Consider the following 12,966-nt stretch of genomic DNA (forward strand, 5'->3'; position numbering starts at 1 on the left):
CAGCTCTTTTATGCAATGTCACAGGAGTTTTATACCTGTATCCTGACCACAGTTGTGACGTCCCCTGTGTTACACTGGTACTAAAATGCTTATTCCCCAGTCACCTCCAGGTCACCCACTGATATTATTTCTTTAAAAGTAATGTCTGAGGTTGCATAAATTGCTAGCAGTTAAGCATTCAAAAACAAGCATACTTTTTACAGCATCCCAAATAATGCTGTAAAAACATAATTTACTGATTATTTTTTTTTGCAAAATTGTGCTTGCCTGCAGCAGTTTCTGAGTGGGATTTCCCCAGTCCCACATTGCACCCTAACTAAACATTACCTTTGTATACATCGTGCCCTGACTAAACATTACCAATGTACACATTGCGCCCTAACTAAACATTAGCAATGTAAACATCATGCCCATACCTCTCAACCTCTTAGAGCAAGAAATCTGGACAAAGCCATAAATAATGGGGGGGGGGGCAAATATCCAAAAATAGGGATATTTTTTAAATATGGCTCTTACAAACTTAGAAAGTTGATAGAATAACAGGTTTTGCATTACCATGAAATTTCTAATGGGTATGAAGTCTGAAACTGAAATGGCTGTCATTATTTTCTGACTTTAACTCTCAACAGTTTGGACTTCCTGCAAAAATCTGCACAGCTGAGCGTTATGATTTGTGCCCTAACCAAAGACTGCCAATGTAGGCTGTACCTTCACAGAGTGGAGGATTTTAGTGGTTAGCTGCTTCACTGAAACATGTTTAATGAGTAGTATTTTACCAATGATTTGTTCATTTGTCCTGTTCCAGTGTAAATGTACTTTTGAAATCGACTCATTTACTGAAACAGAATTGACATTTTCATATTAAAGTCATAGACCATAGTGTTAAATGTTTTTTTAGGTTTACTTTGGAGTCATTTAGTTAATATGCGTATTTTCTGTTTATTGTAGTGTCTAAATAAGAGCCACTGAACTGAGGACCCTTTTCCATAGGTGATCCAGAAGTGTATTCCACTTTGTAAGTACACGCTTTCTATAAAGTAACTTATATTTCTTACTATTTGGTCTGGCTGGTGTTCCACAGTGTTTTATAAATTGCTGCTAAACATCCTCCACTATGAAAATATTTCATTAAGGTGAGACTATTTTTTCAGAAGTGTCATGGGCAGCAACCTTTCCAGGTGACTACATTTAGTAGATAAAGCAAATGAATGCTTCTTCTTTTATAGCACATAAGTCTTCACTGGCACATTTCATCTTGCTTTTGTTATTACATGACCAACTGGAGGCACTGCAAACTCACTTTAAGTATTTTTTTTACTTTGTAACTAATGGATAGCACAATTATGTTCTTATACCTTAAAAGTGGGCTCCCCTACTATCTCCTGGGATCCTCAGTTTAAGAAACACTAGTATAGTAAATTTAGCCAAATCCAGATTAAAGTGTGTAATTGAAGAAAAGTATTTGAACATATACTGGCTGTGTGAATATTCAGACAGTTACAAAGGAAAATACCAAGTGTGACATAACTAGGAATGTTTCACAATGACTCTTGAGACATTTAGCCTTTATGTATCATCCATTTATTTTCTAATTTTTATCTTAATCCCATGGGCCTCTCACAAAGCAGCAAACATTTCATTGCAAATGAAAACAACTGCGATCAAAAGACAGTGAACAATTACTTATGTCAAATTAATATTTTGTGAGGGCCTTTGGTACTTTATATATTTGTCTTCAAGGTCTCCATTACTTGAAGAAGGGGCAAATACTTTTTTTTTTTTTGGCTCAGTGAATTTGTAGTAAAAAGCCCTTTTTGAACTAGCATTTGGACTGGTCTGAGTTGAACCCGTGTTTCAGCAAAACAAGCATCTGTTATAAAGTTTTAGAATAGCATAACACTAGGAAAGTATGTTGACATTCCATTGTTTTGCAGTTTTGCTTTATTTTTGTGAAGGAAGGCAAGGAGTTGGGTAATCGCAAGGCATTTCTGCAATCTAAAACTAGTTAAAGAAGGTGCTGCCACCTTAACGTTGTAGTTCAGAAAGCAATGTTACTGTCATAAGTTTTATCTTGGAATCCAGCTTCAAGCCACCTGTGTGACTGATGTTTTCTTAACATGTAAAGTTATGCTTAATATTAGCACAGCTAGGGTTACCACCTGTCCCTCTTTGTGCAGGGCAGTCCTGTTCGGGCAATTGTGTCTTGTGAAAAAAACAAAAATGGCGCATCCTGAGATTTAGAACAAGACATATTTTGTAGCTTTCCTCTAATTGTTACATACAACCATTACTCTGTATCTGGAACACATTAATATGATATAAAACAATGCAAACAGCTACAATTCTACAAAAGCAAACTCTTTATTACACTTTTTCCACTGGTAATGGATATAGTCTGTCCTGCAAAATCTTATGTTTCTGTAAAAATGTCTCACTTTGGGAATCTGAAAAGCTAAGTATAGCCCTTCTGCAAAAATCCTGATAATCTACAGAAATTATTGTAACTTTCTTAAGTGAGTAAAGTTAGCACATTTAAGATGCTTACCGCTGTTACTGCTGTTAAACCATACTGTACTGAAGTTGTGTATGAGAATATAACATCTTCTAAAGGTCTTTGCACTGAATGTAACTAAACAACTGATTTCTTTGAGCATGGCCAAGTGCATGCAGCAACATGTCTTGCATCCAGAGAAACCTGGGATGCCTTTTAGATGCTGTTATTGTTTACACCATAAGTGTAACAGCAGAATATTTTTAACAAAAGTGACAGTTCTCCACATACTAGAATATAATGAAACATGCCAGTAGTTTTAAATGGATCACTTTCAGTCTCTTCAGCTGTCCTTATGTCCACAGCAGCCTTGTGAATGAGGTTTTTTTTTTTAATTTATAAGGATATGTCTGGGTGATGTGTTATGTTGTGAGTTTTTATTTCCAGAGTGCTAGCATCCATAACAGCATGAGTAAATAAATATGTGACCCCTACGCTGACCTTCTTCAGAAGGATTATATCTGCTCTGCTTTGGATATTCTAAGGTCATGAGTCAGGCATTGCACATTGCTTCCAAAGACATGACGTATCAGATTACTGTCCCAGGGCCAGGTTACTAGAAGAAGGAGAAGATCAAGACTGTCAGATATTGTAGGCCCACACTCTCATCTGGAACACCAGCTACTCTGACCTTCTGCACGGCTGACTTTCAAGAAAAGCTCATTTTCCCTTGAAGTGTCCTTTTTCTTTTTTTTAGAGCTACTAACTTTGCATTACTAACTGCTGTCTATTTTTACCTCATCCACTCTAGATTACATAATGTTCTTTGGTGTGATTTCTATTTCCTTCTCTCATATTAATAAGGTTGCCACCCTTTTCTCACCTTTGTCCTCGGCAAGTTACGGCTTGCTGTGCAAAATCGGGGCCTCAGCAGTACTTCTGACAAGACTGCTTATGCACTAGAGGTTTACTCACTTGTGCATTGGGATGGATTCAGGCACTGGTCTATGTTGATGAGTTTTAGGGCATCTCACTTGGTGCATATTATCAGGAAATTCTTTGCAGAGTATATTTTGTACACTTAGTTTAATTACATGCCTCTCTCACTGTAAATCACAGTGCCTTATTTTGGAGAGGCTTTATGAAGGAGCCTATCTGAGCCATGTTCTGTAATGAGGGCAACTCTGTAGTAGACATTGACAGTTGGCACTGGCAGGGAACAAGAAAAGGCATTTAAATATATGCCACAAGGTTCAGAATGGTACTGAAGTCCTGATAGTTTCAGTGATAAAGTACCTTCTTCTAATACAACAAGCCATTTGTATAAACTGCTTCTCAGAGTATTCATGGTCTGCTAAGTCAGAACTGTCTTCAGATCCACACAGGATGGAAGCTGTAACATTTCGACCTAGTACCTGTATTAAATCATCAGCTTTGTATCAGTACTCATTGCCACAGGACTGTACTACATTTAGCAACTATTGCAGTTTCTGAGTCAGTGCAGACTACTTTCGGAATGTCTGAACACGAAGATCCCTAATATGAGCTTCCTGTTCAGAAAAAGATCTTGTTTCACCAGGACGGCATCAAAGCATTATTCACACTTGGGAAATTGACACTTGTGATGTTGCTTCTCACATGTCATTCTCACTTTAGTGATATTTTTTCAGGGTTGTAAAGGTTTTGAGGCACATTTATTTATAATTATTTTTAGCAAACAACTGAAAGCTAGAAATACATTTTTTGAGTCTGAGTCCATGAAAAGCCTTTGTCAAGGAGCTTTCAGCAGGAAACGACAGAGATGTGTACACGTAATAATTTGCTAACCATTGTAGTAAATAATAAAGATGAAGAATTATGTTAGATGGAATTTCAGAAATCCTAAACACTGCACAGCACTGAGTATTGCAAAGCACAGTATGATATAAAGATTTTCTGTTTAAACTGGCACATAAAATAGCACAGTGGAATGCTACTAAACTCTTTGATATGCTAGGCTGAGTCCTAGTCCCATTAAAGGCATAGAACTGGGGTCAGCCTTATGCCATAGTATTATAACATTATGCAGCAAACTACTGTGCTCCCATTTGCCTTGCATCTTCTGCTGTCCACAAAACATATTGCTTTCTTAATCCTTTACAGAATTAAATAGGTGAGCAGGAAGGGTGAGGTTTGATGTGCCTCTCATTGCTTCTGTTGTCTGGCTCCACTTTGTTATGGTTGTGCTGCTTCCTGCCCACACTGTGCATTCACGCAATATTGATATCATGGAATGATGATAGTAATAAAAAAAATGCACAGTCATCTCCTTCGTGAACTCCTTGGTTATACCATGTTGAAGTATTTTGTAACTAAATGGTTCAGAATAGCCTCAAATGTACTCTGTTCTATACACAAGTAGCTTAAGCAGCTGGAATCTGAAATAAGGGGGTGTGAGCTACTTGAGACCATACTTCTCAACTTTTTAGAATGTAAAATCAGGCCAGAGCTTAATAAATGGGGTAACAAAGGCCCAAAAATAGTGACAGGTTTTAAAATATTACTCATAAATTTAGAGAGTTACTAGAATAAGAGGTTTAGTGTTTGCATGCATTTTCTGAGCGACTTTAAGTCTGAAACTCAAATGTGTGTCATTATTTAGTGACTTCAATCCTCAGTGATTTGACAGAAAACCACAAATTTTCTGAGCAACAGATAAAAAATGTGAAGCCAAAATCTGGACAGTTGAAAGGTATGCCTGAGACGCAAGTACTTTTACTTACAGTCAGGACCAGGACAGATGGAGATAGCTGTTACCATAGGCATGAACATGTCTATTTTATATTCAAAATGGTGGAGTTGATTTTGATACATGCATGTTATTTTACAGTATGACTGGAGTTAAGTAGACATATAGATGTACTCTAGGTACCAGTATTGTTTAGAATTACACTGGGGGGGATTCATTTTTACTATTAGTAGCTACTTACATGAGGGGGGTTAGAGAAGGGAATTACTGCTTGTACCACTACCAAGGGATGTGACAGAAATGGTTGTGGGGGTTGGATGATGTTTTTTGCAATACATTTCATTCAGAAACATGACAGCTGAGAAACAAGCGATTGGGGGGATATCACTGACAGAAAAATGTATGTTTATTTTTAGAAGCCAGAAAGTAGAACTGTGACTGCACTGCACATGAACATAATGTTCTGTAGATAACTGAGGTGAGGCACTCAGAAAACATGTAGTGGAGGCTTCCACTAAGGCATGAAACTTTAGTAGTAATTCATTTGTTCTCCAGCAGATACTTTGCTGACAGGTCTGTGCCTGATGTTGATCTCATATGTAGGTTGTATTATGAATTCCATTGCAGGATTGCCATCATTTGTAGAATAAACAATCTTATGCACAAATTTAGACTGCTTCCACTTTATTCTGTGATTATGCAATCTCAGAATTAGTAGAATTTGGGTTAGGGGAGACAGGCCTCCCTCATAACAGGGTTTTGTGGAGGTTGCTCCCTACAAAAATGCTGTAGTCATATTTTTTTCCACCTACTGTTATTCCTTTATATGTCTCATTTCCTCTGAAGGAAAGCTTACTGGTCATTTATTTAAAGGTGTACAAGAAACTTCTGTTGAAAGTGTGACATCAGTGTCTGAATCTCGATGAGATGCACTTCTCACGTTAACCATCCAAAAGCTGACCTAAATCTACTTCTCCTGACTGCAGTAAACCATTTCAACACTATGTGGCTCAACTTTAAACTCTACTTTTTCAGTTCTGAGTGGAATTTGTATGTCGTTTCCATGTTGCTTTACTAGAGCATGAGTGAAGGTGGGTAGGCATGAGCCAAATATGACACAACACATACTTTTAGAAACATATTTATTTTGTGCAGTGAGATGCACTAGACTTTATTATTTTTTAATTCGCTTAGTTATAATGGTTTATGGTTACGCTTTTCTTTCCCCAGAAAGCAGAATGCATGGTTGACTAAATGGTCTTTTTGTTTAAATCTGTCATTTCATCAGTTGTTCTTTTTACAGTAGTGAAAAAGTGTACTGACCAGAAACATGCAGTCTCTCGGGTTGAGGAGGGCTGGACTTGTGGTGAAGGAGGGCTACATCTGGAAGCTGGCATAAAATACAAAAGTCATGGCTACATACTTTTGTACTAGAGGAAATAGAATTGTAAATCACCACAGGGCACCTCGTTTGCCTGAGAAGATACATAATTAATCCACTTTTAAAATGATAATTTCTCCGCAGCATCACAGGATTTCCTCTGAATGAAAGTTTACTGGCATTAAGTTCTATGTTTTTTGTGTAAGTTATCATTTTAATAGCCTGGTTTGTGATTAACTCTTCAGCTACACAAAGCTGTGTATCATTATTTTAGGAGCTGTTTCAGTAAGTAGTGTTCACAGGACATGAAACCTGCATATAATCAGTCTCAGTATCCAGTTTCCTGCCAAGCACTCCTGAAGTGGGACTGAACTTCAGTAGAGTATCATAAACAGTAATGTAGAGTGCCCCTCCATTGCCTTAGCCATTATTTTCTTTTTTAGCCTTCCTGGGGTGTTTTATTTCATTGCTAATGGCAGAGAACACTGCCTCCCAGATGAAGGAGCATGAGGTGCCATGTCTCCCCAACACATATTCACAGAAGAAATGGGTTTGTCTGTATCTCTGTCATGCTATTTAGTTTAATTGTTAAACACAATTAAATTGTTGTTCACGCAGGTGAAAGTTGCACTCTCTAAAGCCAAAAACACAGCATCCATGGGACCGGACAACATCCCAGGCTGCGTTTTACATGAACTTCAGAATGAACTGGCTCCCCACTTAAGCACCATGGTCAAAAATAGCCTCACATCAGGCTTTGTGCCCACTGAATGGCGCACAGCAACAGTTATCCCACTCCACAAAGGGGGAGCCACCACTGATCCCGGGAACTATAGACCTATTAGCCTGATGAGCCTGGTCTGCAAGGCCATGGAACGTATCATCATGGAACTCATAAACAAAGACAATGGTAACCTCCAAACTCTGGATCCCACCCATTTCGGGTTTGTGAAAGGCAGATCATGCCTCCTGAACCTGATCGACTTCTTTGAGGCAGTCACCAAAGCCGTAGATGAGGGTAAGGTGGTTCACACAGCCTATCTTGACCTCGCCAAGGCTTTCGACACCATCCCCCATTCTGGAATTATAGCTAAACTCAATAAACTAGGCATTAATCCCTACGTCACAAGATGAGTTGCCAACTGGCTCACTGACAGAACCCACACTGTAAAAGTTGCAGACTCCAAATCTGACCTCAAACCAGTGACAAGTGGAGAACCACAGGGTTCCGTCCTGGGACCGCTCCTGTTTGGTATCTACTTGTCTGAAGTACAGGCTAACACAGAAGGCCTCTGGCTAACGAAGTTCACAGATGACTGCAAACTAGGAGCCATAGTCAAGTCCCCAAATGATGTGAACATCCTACAGAAGGGCCTCTCTGAGACAGATGCCTGGTGTCAGAGCCATGGCCTCAAGCTCAATGCCAAAAAGTGCAGTGTCATCCCCTTTGGTAAAACCTCTGTACCCATGAACTACCACATAGGCAGCAATCTACTTAACACCGAATGCGTGATAAGAGACCTTGGGACCCAGGTGGACAGTAGTCTCTCCTTTGATAGTCACATCGCCACAGTAGTCAGGAAGTCCTTCTACATGGCACACCTCATCATAAAAGAGTTCTCATCCAGGAAAAAAGAGGTCATCATTCCCCTCTACTCGCCCATTATAGAGTACAATGCCCCTTTTGGAATGTACCTCACAAGAATCTGCAGCAGCTGGAAAGGCAACAGAAGTACCTCACAAAGAGGATTACTGGACTCAAACAAATGCCCTACACTGACTGCCACAAAAAACTCCAGCTTTACTCCGTAGCATATCGCCTACTCTGAGGTGATCTCTGCCTAACATAAAGCTGTGTCAAACCCAGAGCTGTTGGACATGCTGCACCTAAAGAAATCCCAATCCCTCCAAGCTACACACTCTAGGGTCATAAACCTTGTCACAACAATAAACAGGACATGCTGGAGGGATAGATTCCTATCCCAGAGACTTCTCATACTCTGGAACAGGCTACCCATCTATGTCAAGCAAAGTTCTTCATTAGCACTCTTCAAGAAAATCTTGATGAGTGGATGGGAAATAGGAAATACACCCCGGGGATCACTTCTGTGTCTCTGCTCGACAGTGGCACAGGAAAATAACTTTCTTGGGTGGCGTAAGCCAGGGAACCTTGTTGGCTAGGCTTACGTAGGCCCTCAGGCCGATAGCCTACCACCTACCTATGAACCTATGAACAACTCTTGGAAGGGCTGCAGAATTTAAAGACATTAACATTTTTTTTTATTTTGTTCTGTCAGTTTTCCCAAATTTATTTTCTTCCTCTGCCTCTGGGGCTGATATGTTAGTTATTCCTCTTTCCCCACTAACACACAACTTTATGACCATTCAGATTAATAGCATTCGTGTTTTTAAGATGCATGGTGTGGTGTGATGTTCTTCGTGTTTCACTGTTGCAGTCATCACACTTGGGTTATCTTCCTGCAGGCCGGCCCGAATACCAGAGTCTTGGGATTTCTGCATCGGATGCTGTCACCTCTTCCATGACATCATGTCCTCAGGGGTATAAAACATGCAGCCGATGCCATTACATCAGCTTTTCTTGCTGAGTGGAGCCCGAAGCAGAAGCTGTTCACAAGTGCGGGTCGGCCGCTACCTGAAATTTTTTTTATTCGCGTTTCAGACCTGAAGTCTTCTAAAGCTAAGTACCCCGTTGTTGATCCTTTTTTCTTGCTCTAACCGATGTCAGAAAAAGTTAATAATTGTCTTGCCTGTGGAAAGCAAATACCTCACAGAGATTTTCATTCTTATTGTGTCACCTGTATAGGCCCAGACCATGACATTCCTCGCTGTCAGTTTTGTGCCCTGTTCAACACTCGAACTATTTGTCTTCGGGCTATCTTTCTCGCTAAATTCTTTTGCTCTCGTTCTCCGTATTCTGAAATGGCTTTGATAAGACATCCAACTACCGGTCTTCTAAAAAAATAAGGATAAAGACAGAGACAGACCGCATAGGTCCAAAACTGCCGACGATGCTTCTGTTAGCTAGTCGCCAGTCCACCCATACTCAGTGAGGCGCGTTAGCAGCCCCTGATACTCGTTTCTACAGATTTGCAGGCCTCTGCTGAGACCCATTCGAAGTCCGGTATACCGCAAGATGCTTCTTGGACTATGGAACCTGCGGATGTCACTACCTTGGATGGGTCCGGAACCGTTGTGCATGCACCGGCTTCTGAGGGTGTATTCAGACTTTCCAGTGTTTGTATTAAATCGACTACTTCGTTTCTGAATAACACTACCGAATTTCTCAAGCCCAGCATTTGCACTATGCCTAGGAAACCGATGACCAAAGTGTATTCTCAAGCTCCCATGCCACAGAAACAAATGCTTAGAATGGCTGAAGAACTTATTACTTTAATTAGGGGAAGCCAGTCTTCCCCCTGTAAAAGACAAAGAATTGATCTTCCTTCTGATTCTACTGATCATCAGTCCGATCACTCTGACCCTCAGATTACCAAGACATACCCTTATCTACCTAGGATTCAGATGCAGAGGATTCCTTCTGCCTCCCCCCCAGAGGACTTTTCTTTCGGTGAAACCCTGTATACCCTCAGAGAGCATTTCCGCTGGGAGTGCCAGGACTACCCACAGTCCAAAAAGAGACTCAGGGAATTTTAAACTTGCCTCAGCACAGGCCTCTGGCTATCCCCCCTTTTCTGGAAATTGTAGATGATGTCTTCAATGAATCCAGTCTTACCCCTGATACTTTGCCACCAGCTCCTAGAAAGCCTGACAGGTACTACAGAGTATCTGACTCCCATAAATTTCTATTTAAAAATCCCAATGCGGATCCAGAGACCATTTCCCAGAGACCTAAGGGTATTAAGGCTACTATAGCCAAAAACCCTACCCCTTCGGACAGGGATGCTAGGGATTTAGACAGATGGGGAAAGAAGGTATATACCTCTGCAACTCTTGTCAGCAGGGCTTTAAATTGCCAGTTTCACATGTTGAAGTACCAGCAGCATATTATGGAACTAATTAAACAAAAAATGATGTTGATTCCTGATTGTGCAGACCATAAAGATTTATAAGAGTTAATGCATTCTACAAACCAAGGTGGAAAACATACTTTGCAGTGTGGTTTTGATGCCTTAGAAGCATCTTGCAGGGCTGCTGTCACTGGGTCTGTTCTTAGAAGGCATGTTTGGCTGAAGGAACAAATCTTGCCAGACCATGTCAAAGCAAAATTACTAGATGCTCCATTAAACCAAGAACATTTGTTTGGCACTAAAGCAGAAGAAGTTCTTAAAAAGATGGAGGAAAAAGCTAAATCTATGCAAACTGTTAAAGATTTCCTACAGGTACAGACACCTAGATTCAGTAGGTATTGGCCTTCAAAAAACTGGTCTTTTCCAGTCCCTCCCAGACCTTCTCAGTCCAAACCCAGGGGCAGCAGACCACCAAGACTACAGTCTCAGGGTATGCACAGATCTAAACAATGGAGTGCGCCCACCTCAAAAACAGGGAGTGGTAGGCCACCCTCTTATGGAAAAAGTTCTCAATGAATTGTCCTTCATCCTTCCCAGCCATGGCCAAGTCCTTGCACCCCTAGGACGAAAACTTACCCTGCATGCGAAAAACTGGGAGTACATTACTCAGGACAGATGGGTCTCAAACATTGTATCACAGGGATACAGATTCTACTTCCACTCACTGCCAACCCCAAGCGGATTGCCGGACCTCCCCCCAAACCAGTGTGCAGAGGCCCAAAAGCAAGTACTTTCTCTTCTCAGTATCAGGGCTATTCAACCTGTTCCAGCAGAGCAAAGAGGACAGGGTTTCTATTCCAGACTGTTCCTGGTGCCCAGAAAAGAAAACTATTGGCATCCTATCCTGGATCTGTCAATTCTCAACACCTTCCTGGTGGTACCAAAATTCAAAATACTTACTCTCCAACAGCTGCTTCCTATGCTAGCCAAGGACTCCTGGCTGGTCACCCTAGACTTAAAGGAAGCTTATCTGCACATCCCCATAAGGGAATCTTTCAGGAAATATCTACGTTTCAGGGCAGGCTCTATGCACTATCAGTTCTCTGCACTTCCCATTGGCTTATCTACTGCGTCCAGGGAAATGCCTGGCTCTAGCCATTGCATACTGCAGGCAGAGAAAAATTCTAATTTACCCATACTTGGACGATTGCCTGATTCAGGCTGACAGTCAGGAATTGCTACTTCAGCACCTGACATTTGTAAAGAGACTCCTAACTTCTCTGTGGTATACCATCAATGAAAAGAAATCACATCTGGTACCCAGCCAAAAAATTGTATTCCTGGGAGCAAGCTTGAACACAACTTCCCAGATGGCATTCCTCACTCCAGAAAAACAGGTTTATTTGACAAACTACTTCAAACTATTGGCCACCCAAATCCAGCTATCTGCAAGAAAAATACTGCATGCCCTAGGGTTCATGGCCTCATGCATTCTCCTAATTCCATATGCAAGACTGCATGTGAGGAAACTTCAATGGTACTTAAAAAGTCTCTGGTGTCAACATTCTCAGGACCTGGAATCATCTCTTGCTTAAGGACAGTGTTCCTTTGGTGGGCAGAGGCCTGCTACCACAACGAGGGACTCCCTTTCACTCAACCCCCCACCACCCAAACCCTGAAAACAGATGCATCAGACTATGCATGCAAATGCATTCAAGGCAAAAGGAGCCCAAGACAAATGCACCTGCATATCAATCAAAAAGAAATGTTAGCTGTACAGAATGCTCTGACAGCCTTCAAATACCTTGTTCTTCCAGGACAACTCTTGATAAAGACAGATAACACCACAGTTATGTGGTACATAAATAAGCAGGGAGGAACTCATTCCTACCCACTCTGCAGGTTAGCCATGGCTCTGTGGAACACAACCTTGAGCAATCAAGTGCACCTGCAAGCTCAATTCCTGGCAGGCACACAAAATTCACTGGAAGATGACTTAAGCAGAAATCTAATGGACCCACAAGAGTGGAAACTGGAACCCAACTCATTCAAGCTTCTAATCCACAGGTGGGGGACACCAGAGGTGGACCTCTTTGCTTCCCCCCAGAACCATCAATTGAGCAAATTTTGCACCAGAATTCCCCACAGCCAAGCATGGAAAGTGGATGCCCTATCCCTTACATGGGAAAACCTCTCAATCTATGCCTTTCTCCTTCTGCCCCACCTCTCGAAATTACTACTCAAGGTCAAACAGAACAGGCCAAGGACAATCCTGATTGCACCAGACTGGCCACGCCAGCACTGGTACCCACTTTTACGCAGTCTGACAGCAGTGCCACCCTGGCACCTGCATCAGACCTCTTTCCTGCTGTCCCAG

At 41.2% G+C, this 12,966-nt stretch overlaps 1 protein-coding gene across 1 annotated transcript in view; it reads left to right on the forward strand.

The window, feature by feature from the left end:
* LOC122799277 (monocarboxylate transporter 4-like) overlaps positions 1-12,966 on the forward strand; it is a 712,696-nt gene that overhangs the window by 191,913 nt on the left and 507,817 nt on the right. Inside the window, exon 2 of the mRNA XM_044068231.1 lies at positions 949-1,015. The gene's annotated coding sequence lies outside the window, so the exon portion shown is untranslated. The remainder of the gene's footprint in view (positions 1-948; positions 1,016-12,966) is intronic.

This window comes from Protopterus annectens, chromosome 4.part0 (assembly GCF_019279795.1).
Source record: "Protopterus annectens isolate FY-2018-M chromosome 4.part0, PAN1.0, whole genome shotgun sequence".
Lineage (NCBI taxonomy): Eukaryota > Metazoa > Chordata > Ceratodontiformes > Protopteridae > Protopterus > Protopterus annectens.